This window comes from Myodes glareolus, chromosome X (assembly GCF_982192425.1).
Source record: "Myodes glareolus chromosome X, mMyoGla1.1, whole genome shotgun sequence".
Lineage (NCBI taxonomy): Eukaryota > Metazoa > Chordata > Mammalia > Rodentia > Cricetidae > Myodes > Myodes glareolus.
Genome location: NC_142053.1, coordinates 21,066,149 through 21,079,051, shown reverse-complemented (window position 1 = coordinate 21,079,051; position 12,903 = coordinate 21,066,149).

Genomic DNA, 12,903 nt, shown 5'->3' with positions numbered 1-12,903 from the left:
GCCAGCAAGATGACTCGGCTGGGAAGAGTGCTTGCAGCTAAGCCTGAGGACTTGACCTGGAACTTACCTGATCAAAGGAAAGAAACAACCCAGATATTTGCTGTGGCGTACTACACACACACACACACACACACACACACACACACACACACACCCCAAATAAATATATGTTAAAATTAAATTTAAATTTAAAAGGAATCCCATAATAGCACGGGGGGGGGGGGGTGGGGGGGAGATCCAGAATTTGATGCCCCGGGCCTGATTGTAATTCAGGAAAGCAACTATTCCCTTCTCCCCTAAGGTAAAGGAAAGCTGGGATGGATGCAAATGCTCTGGAACAAAAGAGAAAGAATGGCTTCTCCCCTGAGCCTCATCTCCAGGCAAGAATGGCTTATCTCTATAATTTATCCAAGCCCAGAGGGGAAAGCAAACTCATTCAGCCATTGTCTTGGACATTGGCCACACAATTGTTTCTTCACTGTAGCTCTGACTCTGCCTCCTTCCTCTGTCCCCTGGTCACTATCTGGCCTGCTCCCTAACAGCTGGTTATTGTTTATTTGGAGACTTGGGCACAGAAGAGGGAAAGGGAAAGTGCCCCTCCCAACCCAGGGTCTCAGCCGTTCTCAAACTGTTAACTCCAAGTCCTCTTCTCCAATCATTCAAATCTGTGTGACATCACAAAATAATATTGTAATACATTGAGGGTAATTATAAATCTGGAGCAATTAAACCAGGTAGCACAGAAAGATTAACAGATTAAGATCTCAGGTGAAGGACACACACTTGAACACGTGCACGCGTGAGCACACATTGACATTTGGTTTATAACAAAGGTGTTGATGAAGTAAAATGTGGGGAAATAAATCCAATAGATGCTACTCTTATAATTTTAAATAAATGGATATTTATCCCCTACCTCACATCACACACAAATATCAGCTTCAAATGTAAAACGAGAATAAATAAATAAATAAAACCAAAGAGAATATCTTCATGGCCTTGGCGGAAGGGATACATTCTTTCTTTCTCCAGAGAGTAACTTTTGTGGTTTCATCTAAGAATAAATAAATAAATAAATAAATAAATAAATAAGTAGGCACTTGAGTTGTCTACTTTTCCTAGACTGCACAACCTGGCGTAGGGATGGGTCAGTCTAGTGGCCGACTCACCTGCTCAGTTCCCTGTTGGCTTTGTAGTTCTTGGAGGAAACATGAGCAAACTCAGCACGGTGAGATCTGCTGTACAGCAGCAGTGTTTTCAGCTCCTTGACACAAGGAACCGGGAGCTCCCAGAAGTCACTGGTCTGCATTCTTGGGGCTCCAAAAACTGGTGTTTGACATCAGGATCTGGCTTTTGAGTCATCAATGCATCCCGATTGTCAGTGCCTTTGGGTTTTCAGGAATTGCACTTCATTTTGACATATCCATCTGACTGGTGGGGGATGAGTCTCTTGGTCTTTTTCATTGTCTTCAGCTTCACGAAAGGTCTGAGAGTAGTGGTAATGTCAAGTTGATGGTGGCCACCTTTGTGGGCAACATAGGCAAAGGGGCAATTGCTTAAAAAAACAGAGGCATCAGACAAAGCGAATGAATGAAACTCCATTAAATTGGAAAAATTCCATTTCTTAAAAGAGTCTATGGAGAGAATGCAAAACAGCTCAGAAAGTGAGAAACTATACTGTCACTGTGTAGCCGACAAAGGGGCTGCTTGCTTCTGAAATACAGAAAGAATTCTCACAGATAATTAAGAACAGTGTGGATAACCATTTAGAAATATGGTGTGCACAGAAAGGAAAATAAATTAACAAAGCAGAACAGGGCCAGAAACATATTCACATAAGTATGGATGAAAAAAGGTGCATCCTGTACCCGGCAGCCAGGAGAAAGCTGTAGTGGCAGGAGAATGCTGCCGTAGAGATGCTGACATCAGATGGATAAGACGCCATGGGAAGCACAGGGTCTGGTGCCTGTGGTCACATCTAGGGAGGCTAAGGCAGGACTGCTCCTGAGTACAGGTACTTAGGGCTAGCTTGAGCAATAAAAGAAGACTCCCCCCCCATCTCAAACAACAGCAACATCAAAAGTCGAGAATATTGTGTATTTTTAACCAGGCTGGCAAGAAGGAGGATATTCTAAAGAGACACTCGTGTCCCTCCCTTTGGCTATCAGACTCTTGAAACAATGGAAGAAATTAGAGTTTCCTTAGGAGTCTTAGGCTGAGAGAAGGAACGGGTTGGAAGCCTAGTGCCAGGCAGAGGAGGAACTTGTCTTCCAGTAAAAGTTGTCACACGGTTCTGATAACTTGTCAGACCACCCTGCAGAAGAGAAAGAGCCAAGACAATGACGGACTAACGATGGATGAAACTAGACCATGCAAGAATTCCTAGTTGTGCAAACTCGTGGCTCTCGCCATTAACCTCATTTCAGGTCCCCAGACATGGAACTGAGGAATTACTGGGTCCCTTTGTTCCTCTTCCCAGTGTGACCACATCGAATAAATCTTTTTTTTATTGCTTTTCACTATTAATTTGTCTCTTTAATAGACTTATTGAGGACGAGTGGCTGAGTCCGGCTTGTTTGGGCTGCCAGGATCCAGGATCTGACCCTGCTAATTCCAGTAACATGTTAATTTAAAAAGTCAATCCACCAAAAACCTCTATTGAATATAAGCATGTGTATATCCACCACAAGGTACCAAAACACATGAAGTAAATCCCACAGACATGATGTATTGACAACTTTGATATGTATAACCAATATATGCTAATCAAAAAACAAGACAGGGCCGGGCAGTGGTGGCGCACGCCTTTAATCCCAGCAGAGGCAGGTGGATCTCTGTGAGTTCGAGGCCAGCCTGGTCTACAGAACGAATTCTAGGACAGGCTTCAAAGCTACAGAGAAACCCTGTCTCAAAAAGCAAAAAAAAATAAAAGAAGAAACAAACAAAGAAAGAAAGAAAAAGAAAACTGAGTAGTGGTGGCAGATGCCATTTTTTTAAAAATTCCAGCACCCAGGAGGCACAGGAAGGCAGCTCTCTGAGTTTGAGGCCAACTTGGCCTACAGAGCAAGTTCCAGGATAGCCAAGGCTACACAGAGAAACCCTGTCTTGAAAAGCAAAACAAACAAAACAAAAAAGATGAAATGCGTGCTGCTGAGATGGCTCAGCAGTTAGGAACATTTGTTCTTGCAGGTGGCCCAGGTTCAGTTCCCACCACCCACACGGCAGCTCAGACCCACCTAGTATAGTACTCCTTGTTCCAGGGGATTCGAGCCTCTTCTGACCTCAGAAGTATTCTACATGAACTCGGTGCACATACATACATGCAGTCACATACACATAAAATTAAATGAAATTTTTTAAAGGTGAAATGGCTTTTAAAAAACTAACAGTGGCAACGGGGGAGATGTACAAATCGAAGAGTCAGAGATTTTGGTACATAACTCTCGTTGATGTATCAAATTAGTGAAGGGTCAAGGAAATAAAAATCTTATTTTTTCAGTGATAGGGGTAAAATACAAGGCCTTAAACATGCAAGGCAAACACTTTATCATTAAACTACACCTTTGTTGTGTTTTTTTAAAAGATTTATTTAAGCCAGGCAGTTATGGTGCAGGCCTTTAATCCCAGCACTCTCGGGAGGCAGAAGCAGGAGACCTCTGTGAGTTCAAGGCCAGCCTGGTCTACAGAGCAAGCTCAAGGACAAGCTCCAAAGCTACAGGGAAACCCTGTCTTGAGAAACCAAAAAAAAAACCCATTTATTTTATATATATGAACACTTTTCCTGCATGCATACAAGCACTTTACATGTACCTGGTGCCCCCAGAGGCTAGAAGACACTGTTAGATGCCCTGGAACTGGAGATACAGATGATTGTAAACCTTCTGTTACTGGTGCTGGGAATCAAACTCAGGACCTCTGCAAAAACAGCAAGTGCTCTTAACTGCTGGAACATCTGTTCAGTCCTTAGCCCTCAGTGTTTTGACTCTTACCATGTAGCTATATAGACTAGGCTGGCCTTGAGCTCGCAATACTCCTGCCTCTGATTCCAAAGGGCTAGAATCATAAGTGTATGCCACTATACCCAGATGAAATAGAAACCTTAAATAGTGCAATAAATAAACTAGCAGTTATTGCAGAAAAGCAAAATACACATTTTTTGAAGTACAGATGGAGTGTTCTCCAAGATATACCATATGTTAAGTCTTGAAATAAGCTGTACTTTAAATATATTTAAGAGGATTGAAGCCATGCGGAGTATGTTCTTTGATCGCAAGGGAATGAAGTTAGAAATTAATAACATAAGGAAATTGGAAAAGACACAAATATGTAGACATTAAACAACATATTCCTAAGTAAACAATGAGACAAAGCAGAAGCCACAAAGGAAATTGTAAAATACTTTCAGATGAATGGAAATGCAGACATAGCCTATTAAAATTTAGGGGCTATGGCTAAAGGAAGATTTACTTTATAGGTATAAATACTTACATTCAAAACAAAACAAGATTCAAGGCTGGAGAGATGGCTCAGTGGTTAAGAGCACTGGCTGTTCTTGTAGAGGACCTGAGTTCAGTTCCTAGACCCCACGTGGTGATTCACAACCATCTGTAACTCCAGTTCCGGAGACTCTGACACCTGTTCTGACCTTGATGGGCATCAGGTGCACACACAGACATGTAAGCACAACACTTATACATATCAAATAAGTACATCTAAAATAAAAAAGCAAATCTAAAAAAAAAACCAAGATTCTGGGGCCAAATAAGGCGATGCCTACCTTTAATTCTAGAACTCAGGAGGCAGAGGCAGGTGGGTCTCTATGTGTTTGAGGCTAACCTGGTCTACAGAGTAAGTTCCAAGACAGCCAAGGATATATGTTGAGACTGTGTGAAAACAAAATAAAAACACAACCGCAGGTTCTGGAGAGATAGCTTAGTTGTTAAGAGCACTGACTGCTCTTCCAGAGGACCCAGGTTCAATTCCCAGCACTTACATGGCAGCTCACAACTGTCTGTAACTCCAGTTCCATGTGATCTGACATCCTCACACAGGCATACATTCAGGTAAAACACCAAGCACATAAAAAATAAAATAAAATAAAACCAACAACAACAAAAGGCAAGATTCAGGACTGGCGAGATGGCTCAGGGGGCAATGGTATTCACCTCCAAATCTAACGCCCTGTGTTAGATTCCCAGAAACACATGGTAAATAGAAACCACCAGCTCCCATTTGTTGTCCTCTGACTTCCACACATTGCTGCCATAGCGCATGTGCACCCACGTGTATACACTAAAATAAAATGATTAGTTGCAATTAAAAAAAAGATTCAAGTGAAAGTGAGGATATAACTCAGTAATAGAGAGTTTTACCTGGAATGTGTGATGCCCTTGGTTTGAGCTACAGCAAAAACTAAAACTAGTAAAAATGAAAATGAAGACGCAAATAAATAATCTAGCAACAGGAGCGAACCAAACACAAAGCAAGAAGAAACGGATAATGTAGACTCAACATTAATGAAATAAAGAATAGAATAAGAGTACAAACTGACAAAATTGAGAATAGAAAAATAATTGAGAAAACCCAATAGAGACAAAAATGGTAGGATTTTTTTGGGCCATGTTCAAGAAAAATGAAAACACTGGACAAAGTGAGGAAGCTCAGCATGCCGAAAACAAGGGTGAGAGGGAAGAAGTCAGCACAAACCTTGCAGATATACAAAGACGTCTAAGGGTGTAATTCAGACAATCAAAATGTCAACAAATTTGATGATTTAGATGAAATGGAGAAATTAATAGAAAGTCATGAGCCATAACTGAAGGAAGAGAGAACAGAAACAAATCTAAATGCACTCAGTAGTTAGAGATCAAATTCGTTTGAAAGTTACTGCAAAGAAAGATGCATAGATAAGTGTTAGCAGGTCTTCAGAGAGAGCTTCACACATTTCTACAAAAATTAGAAGCTCATACTGCTCTGACAGCAAAATCAGACAATGACATATCAGGAAATGAAGACTAAAGGCTAATAACCGTGATAAAATAGAAAAAAATAGCCCTCAATATGACAACCTTCAAACTGAGCCCAGGAACCTGTTAAACAGAATACATCTAACCAAGTGGAATTTGTCCCAGGATTACCAGGTTGTTTGACACCTAAAGAGCAATTAATACAGAAAATATAAAACTCACAAGGATTTCTATACTTTTCTTGAGTCAGATTTTCACTATGCAGCTTTGACAGGCCTGTGAGTAATTATCTATGAAACCAGGATGGACCGGCAAGATGGCCCAGCAGATGACAGGCTCTCCCCTGCAAGCTGAGGGGATCCCCAGAGCCCACCTGATGGAAGGAGAGAATGGGTCCCCCACGGGTTGCTTTCTCTGATCTACACATAGATGGATAGACAGACAGACAGACAGACAGACAGACAGATGGATAGATGAAAAGAATTATCCCATTTATCATAGCCTCTGAATAAATATAAAACCCAGGTGTGTGTACATGATTGTAATATCAGCCCTGTGGAGGTGGAGGCAGAAAGATTAGAAGTTCAAGGTCATCCTGAAGCACATAATTCGTTTGAAGTCATCGTGTGCTACATGAAACCCTGCCTCAAAAAATAAGCATAATATTTAATTATATTGGCATAAGTTTCGTACATGAATCAATATAATAGCACTGGGAGTACAGAAATCAACTCTCACATTTACAAACAATTGATTTTTATAAATGTTGCCAAATCAATTCAGTGAATGAAAAGCAATGGTATTTTCATCAGGTGGTGCTGGGCCAACTGGAAGTGCCTGTGTGAATGAGTTCAACTGGATCTTACCTTCCCCTGTACCCAAAAATTCACTCACAGTTGACCGGTAGTCTAAAAGCACTTGGATATGAAATCAAAAGATTTTACAAAGTAAAGCCACCAGGATCTGGGGTGCCTGGGTGTAACTCAGTGGTAATGCATGTGCTTAGTATGTTTACGGTCCCTGGGTTTGATCCCCAACACTAAAGGTGTTAGTTTTGCCACTGCTGTGACAAGGCAACTTAAGAGTTTATTTCATTTCAGTTTGAGAGTACCATGTGTCATAGCGGGGAAGGCATTGCATCGGGATGCTCATACTGTATTCACAGTCGAGGAGGAAAAGGAGCAAGACAAATACTGATGATACAACTCAGCGCGCGCTCTCTCTCTCTCTCCTCTTCCCTGTGTAGCCCTGGCTAGCCCAGAACTCGCTAGGCAGACCAGACTTGCTTGTAGTCACAGGGAGTCTGCCTCTCCAGAGCTGGAATTAAAAGCATGTGCCAACAAACTTGCTTTCTCCATTTAATTGAGTCCAGGACCTCAACCCATGGACTAGATCAGCCCACAGTTATGGGAGGTCTTCCCACCTCAATCTCAAAATATCCTCATAGCTTGACAAGAGGTTTGTGTCCTCAGGGATTCTAAATTCTGCTAAGCTGACAATCAGTATTGGCCGTCACAACAAATGGGTTTTTAGGCTTATAGGAATTATTTTATACATCTTCAAAAGAGTCTGTTCTTAGGTATCTTCTTTTTGCTTTTGGTAGATCAGTTATTTGTTCAATAGCTCCTCTGTATCCATAAATTCACCATGCCCTGTTATTCATATATAGAATCCTATGGTATTTAAAGATCACATTTCACATAAGCGAACTTGCTCTTTCAATTAGAGTAACCATGCTAAAGTACAGAACTAACATGAAATTGTAAAATCAAAACTAGATTTCAATTAATTTAGAGTTGTAGTAAAGGATTTTTGAAAGTCCTGCCTAAGTTGACTGCCCTTTCTGGTGACATTTTATTTTCAGTTCTAAAACTGTCTGATTTCCAAAATTTACATTTTCACTGTCTGCTGAATATGCAAATAGAGGAGCAAAGTTTAGTTTGTACTTGGACAAGATGTCAACAATTTTTCTTGGCATTATATATCTGGCAGGTTCTTTATGATCTTCATAGAAATCAGGATGATTTGGAACTTGCTTTTTCAAAATGTAAAAGCACCTAAAAAGGTCAGAGAAACAGTAATTTGACACATAACTTTTCATAGAGCTATGAGCCCGCTCTTCGTTAAGATTCTACAGAACCAGCTCTACACTGGAGTAGACCAGCACATCTAATACCCTGACTTCCTGTTCACCCACAAGAAATTTTGGTTGTGAAGTTTAAGTCAGGAAAGGGTACCCTATTCCATATCCTAAGTAACCCGATGGGGGCAGTGCAACAATGCACGTTTGTTTATGTGGTGTGCATTGGCTGAATTAGTAGCCACCAATTTCCATAGCACATCAGTGGTTTTTTGAAAAATAACAGACATTTAATTGATTTGTAAATATTTGTCAAACATCATGGATTTTTTTATATATGTCCTCTCATCTGCAGTTAAGATGATGTGGTCATTTCCTTTTCTAAATGATTTCTGTGACTAGAAATCACAGTCTAGAGTGAGTGTCGCAATTACATTCTTTATCTGAGCACATGGACCACACAGTCATGATATTCACAGTGCTAAAAGAATTAAAGAACTGGGTATAGTGGCACACACCTTTAATCCCAGTACTTGAGAGCAGGGGCAAGTGGATGTCTATGAGTTTGAGTCCATCCTGGTCTATATAGAGAGCTCCAGGACAGACAGGAACACATAGCTGCAGTCTCAAATAAAAAAAAAAATTAAAAGGCTGGAGGGGGTCGTAGTTGGTTGTTTCTGTTTGTTCGTTTTTGTTTTTTGAGACAGGGTTTCTCTGTAGCTTTGGAGCCTGTTCTGGAACTAGCTCTTGTAGACCAGGCTGGCCTCGAACTCACAGAGATCTGCCTGCCTCTGCTTCTCCAGTGCTGGGATTAAAGGCGTGCGCCACCACTGCCCGGCTGTAGTTGGTTGTTTTTCACTCTTCACTCTTTACTCTTTGGGGGTATGCCACCAAACTCCCAAATATATACAAGGAGACTTATTCTTATTTATGAATGTCCGGCCTTAGCTTTTTCTTAATCCCATCTACAGTTTGCCTCTGGGCTTTTACCTTTATTTCTATATATCTTTTCTTTCCTTCTTATTTCATGTCTGGAGGCCTCTAGCCTCCTCTTCTCCTCCTTTTCTCAATCCTTGATCTCTTCTTTTTATCCTATTTATTCTCTCTGCCTGGCAGCTCTGCCTGTTCCTCTCCTGCCTTGCAACTGGCCGCTCAGCTCTTTATTAGACCGACCAATCAGGTGTTTTAGACAAGCAAAGTAATACGGCTTCGCAGAGTCAAACAAAAGCAACACAAAAGAATGCAACATATCTTTGCATCTTTAAGCAAATGTTCCACAACATAAACGAATATAATACAGCTTTAGCTAATAATCCACAACAGGGTGTACTTTAGTGGTACAGTCCTTGCCTAACATGTATAAGGTTCTGGGTTCACTTTCCAGAACTACAAACAGCACCATCTGTACGCAAGCACAGTAGTTCGTTTACAGGCAAAGTCAAAGCCAGAAAGTTAAAGTTTGTGATCGAGAGCTACTTTAACTGAACACTTAAGCTGCAACTGTGGAAGGGATGCAACCAAGGATGCCTTATTATCGCACTCAACAAACCCTGAATGCCAGCATTAGTAGTCAAGGTTAACAAACAACAACTCAGTCTGGACCACCTAAATCATGCCCTTGTGCTCAATTGATTTCAGGCTCTGTGTAGGTGGGCATGACATGGATATACTACCTTTCCTTTACAATTTAATCAACACTTTCTGAAAACTGAGAATATTTGCACCTGAGCAAGCGTTTCTCGGGACACGGACCTGTAGCACTGAAAGTGGACCAGCGCTGTATTAGTTACTTTTTGCTGCTGTGATAAAGCACCACAACCAATGGTGACTTATGGAAGAAAGTTTTACAGAGGGGTAAGAGTCCGCTGTGGCAGGGAAATGTGGGAGCAGGAATGGCAGGGTCGGGAAGCTGAGAGCTTGCCTCTTCCAAGGCCAGTTTGGAGCAGAGAGAGCAAACTGGAAGTGAGTGGAAGCTGAGAACTCTCAAAGGCCACTCCCACCCCAGAGACATTCTTCTTAGCAGGGCTGTACATGCTAATCCTCTGTACCTCCCCTCCCAAACAATGCTACCAGAAAGGGACCAAGCTCTCAAATACATGAGCCAATGGGAGACGTTTTCCATTACAAGTACTAAGAAAATCATGCTGACTGGTCCTGCTCTTAGAACTTAGGTGACTCCCAGCGCACTGAGGCTCCCAGAGCCCCAGAAAGTGTTTCCTGTATTAACACTGTCAGTCCTGCACAGCATTCTAGCTGCACGTGGAGATGTCAGTTACCTTCATTAATGCTACATGGCAGAAGCCAGCCTCTAATATGTTTTTATTAGTTGTATTCTCTCTCTGCCTCACTCAAATGTAAACTTCATGACAATACGGTTGGCTGAGAAGTTGAAATTTCAAGAGGCTCATTAGCAATGTCACGGAACACGGTGGATTCGCAGAGCTGAAACAAGCACTGCCGAGACAAAAGAGTGCGAGGAGGGCAGGAGAATCTTGGCTGAGGAGCTGCTCTTCTGACACAGGAAGGGTAAGGAATTTTTGAGGGAGGCCTACACATTTTCATATCAGAGAGGCACTTTGGGGAGAGTACGTATGTTCTTGTACATGCCCAGTTTTCTCATAAATTTTTAACTGTAAATAAAGAAAAGGATATTCCGAAGTTGCATTAGTACAGGCACATGTCCCTGAAGGTGTCTACTTTGTTTAATCACTAATGGCGAGTTAGGGGAGTCCCCCACATTAGAGATGATAGAGATGTTCATAAGCTTGGGAAGTGGGTTTATGCCGTGCCGCTTAGAAAGAAACTTTGCCTTGTTGAATGATAGAGTAGAGATCACAATAAGGCTCTGAGGTCTTGAACTTGCAGACTTGGGCAGATTGAGGTCCCATTCAGGAAGGAAATCATGGAGCAGGGTAAGGAAAGAAGGGGAAAGAGCAAAGAGAACAGAGAGAGACAGAGAGGAGAGAGGAGAAGTGGGGAGAATGGAGCAAGGCAGAAGTTGCCTCTTGGCGGGGAGAGACAGAAAAGAGAGAGGAACTCAGGCTGGAAGCTGAAGATCAGCTCACCTAGGCAGACAGGAGAGGGAGTGCATGTGTCTTGTCTCTTAAAGGGACACGACAGATCATTATATTCCCATCTCTTTTTTATATTAAAAAAGCGGAGGTTAGGCACCACAGGTTAAAGGAATTGGAGCAGTGGATTCTCAAGACTGTTTCCTAGCTTCTTCTTTCCCACCCACCAGGTCAGGAGCTCCCTTCCAGGAACTGACTGACAGCTTGATTTTACTCATATGCCCACAGTCAGATGAGTTAAATATCTCCTGGTCATGGTGGACACCATGTCTGGGTGGACTGAAGCGTTTCCCACCATTAACAAGAGGGCCCAGACAGTTTACGATGTTCATCTCCGGGAAATTATCCCCCGATTTGGAATCCCAACCTCTCTTCAGTTGGATAATGGCCCAGAGTTTATTTCCCAGATTTCTTAAACTTTGTCTAAGGCTCTTAACATTCCCTGGCATTTTCATATCCCATACCACCCTCAGTCTTCAGGGAAGGTAGAACAAACTAACTGTTCCTTAAAAATGTTCTTGTTAAGATGTCACAGGAGCTTCACCATGACTGGGTTAAACTTTCGCCCCTGGCCCTTCTTAGGCATAGGGCTCTCCCCAAAAGCCCCCTTTTCATTTTGCCCTTTGAACTCATGTATAGGAGGCCAGTTTTAACCCCTGGCCTCTAACCTAAAACCTCTCCCCTTCCTGATCACCTGCTTACTCCGCTGTTATCCCATCTTCGCTCCCTATTATGGAATTTTACCGATTACTCGTTACCTCAACCATGTGTTAATTCATGCCCACCGCTGATTAAAATAGGGGACCAGGTGTTATTCTCTCCCTCAGACCAATGCCCCTCATCCCTTTCCCCTAAATGGCATGGCCCCTTTAAAATAATTTTTGTAACTCCCACAGCTGCCAAGCTCAAGGGACTTCCTCACTGATTCACCTGTTGCATGCATCTTAAACTTTTTATTCTTCCAGCTCAAAATACTCCCTTGTATCCGGTAACTCAAACAGGGCTCCTCTCCCTTAAGTTCCAGAGGGTACCAAGATCAGCTACTCTTTCTCCAGTTCCAGAAAAATAAGTCTCATCACCGTACTCAACTTTCCTGTGCCAAAACTCTATATACTCTCCCTCTTCCTCTTTCTCCAATCTGCTTTACCAACTTCTCCACATCTCCAATGTCATGCTTAAGTTTCCAGTTAACCACTCAGCTGTTATTACAGGGACCATCATTAAACATAGAGCTGGAGGAACAAGGACTGTCAAAAGCCCAGGTGGTAGAAAACAATGAAGTTAGGGACATTCACAGCTCCAAACTCCAAAAACTCACAAAACAGACTTTAACATAACAGGTTTATCACTGACTGCAGCAGTGTCTCCTGGATGTTAAGGTAATACCATGATGCTAAAGAGAACGAATATCTTAAGATTTGCTTCAGGTAAAACATTAAGGGGTCTAGTAATTCCCCTTTCCAATAAGCACCCCTTCTTTTCCTCCCTCTTCCCCACTGTCTTCCATTCCAACACTATATCATCGTAATCATAAGCTTTTAATATGTCTATAATTTATTTCTTTTCAAACATTTTTTTTCATAAGCTCCAGGAAGCCAATTGGACCTATCTAAATGGACCAGACTTGCCCAGAATAAGTATCATTTAATTCTTCCCTTATCATTCCTAGTCTCAGGAACCCCTGGGAAATTCCCTCCTCTCCCCCCACCCAAAAAAACCCTCTATTTTCCATCTTGGGACTCTCCTCCCTTACTCACCGGGATCTAAAATTTTTTCCAGACATAAT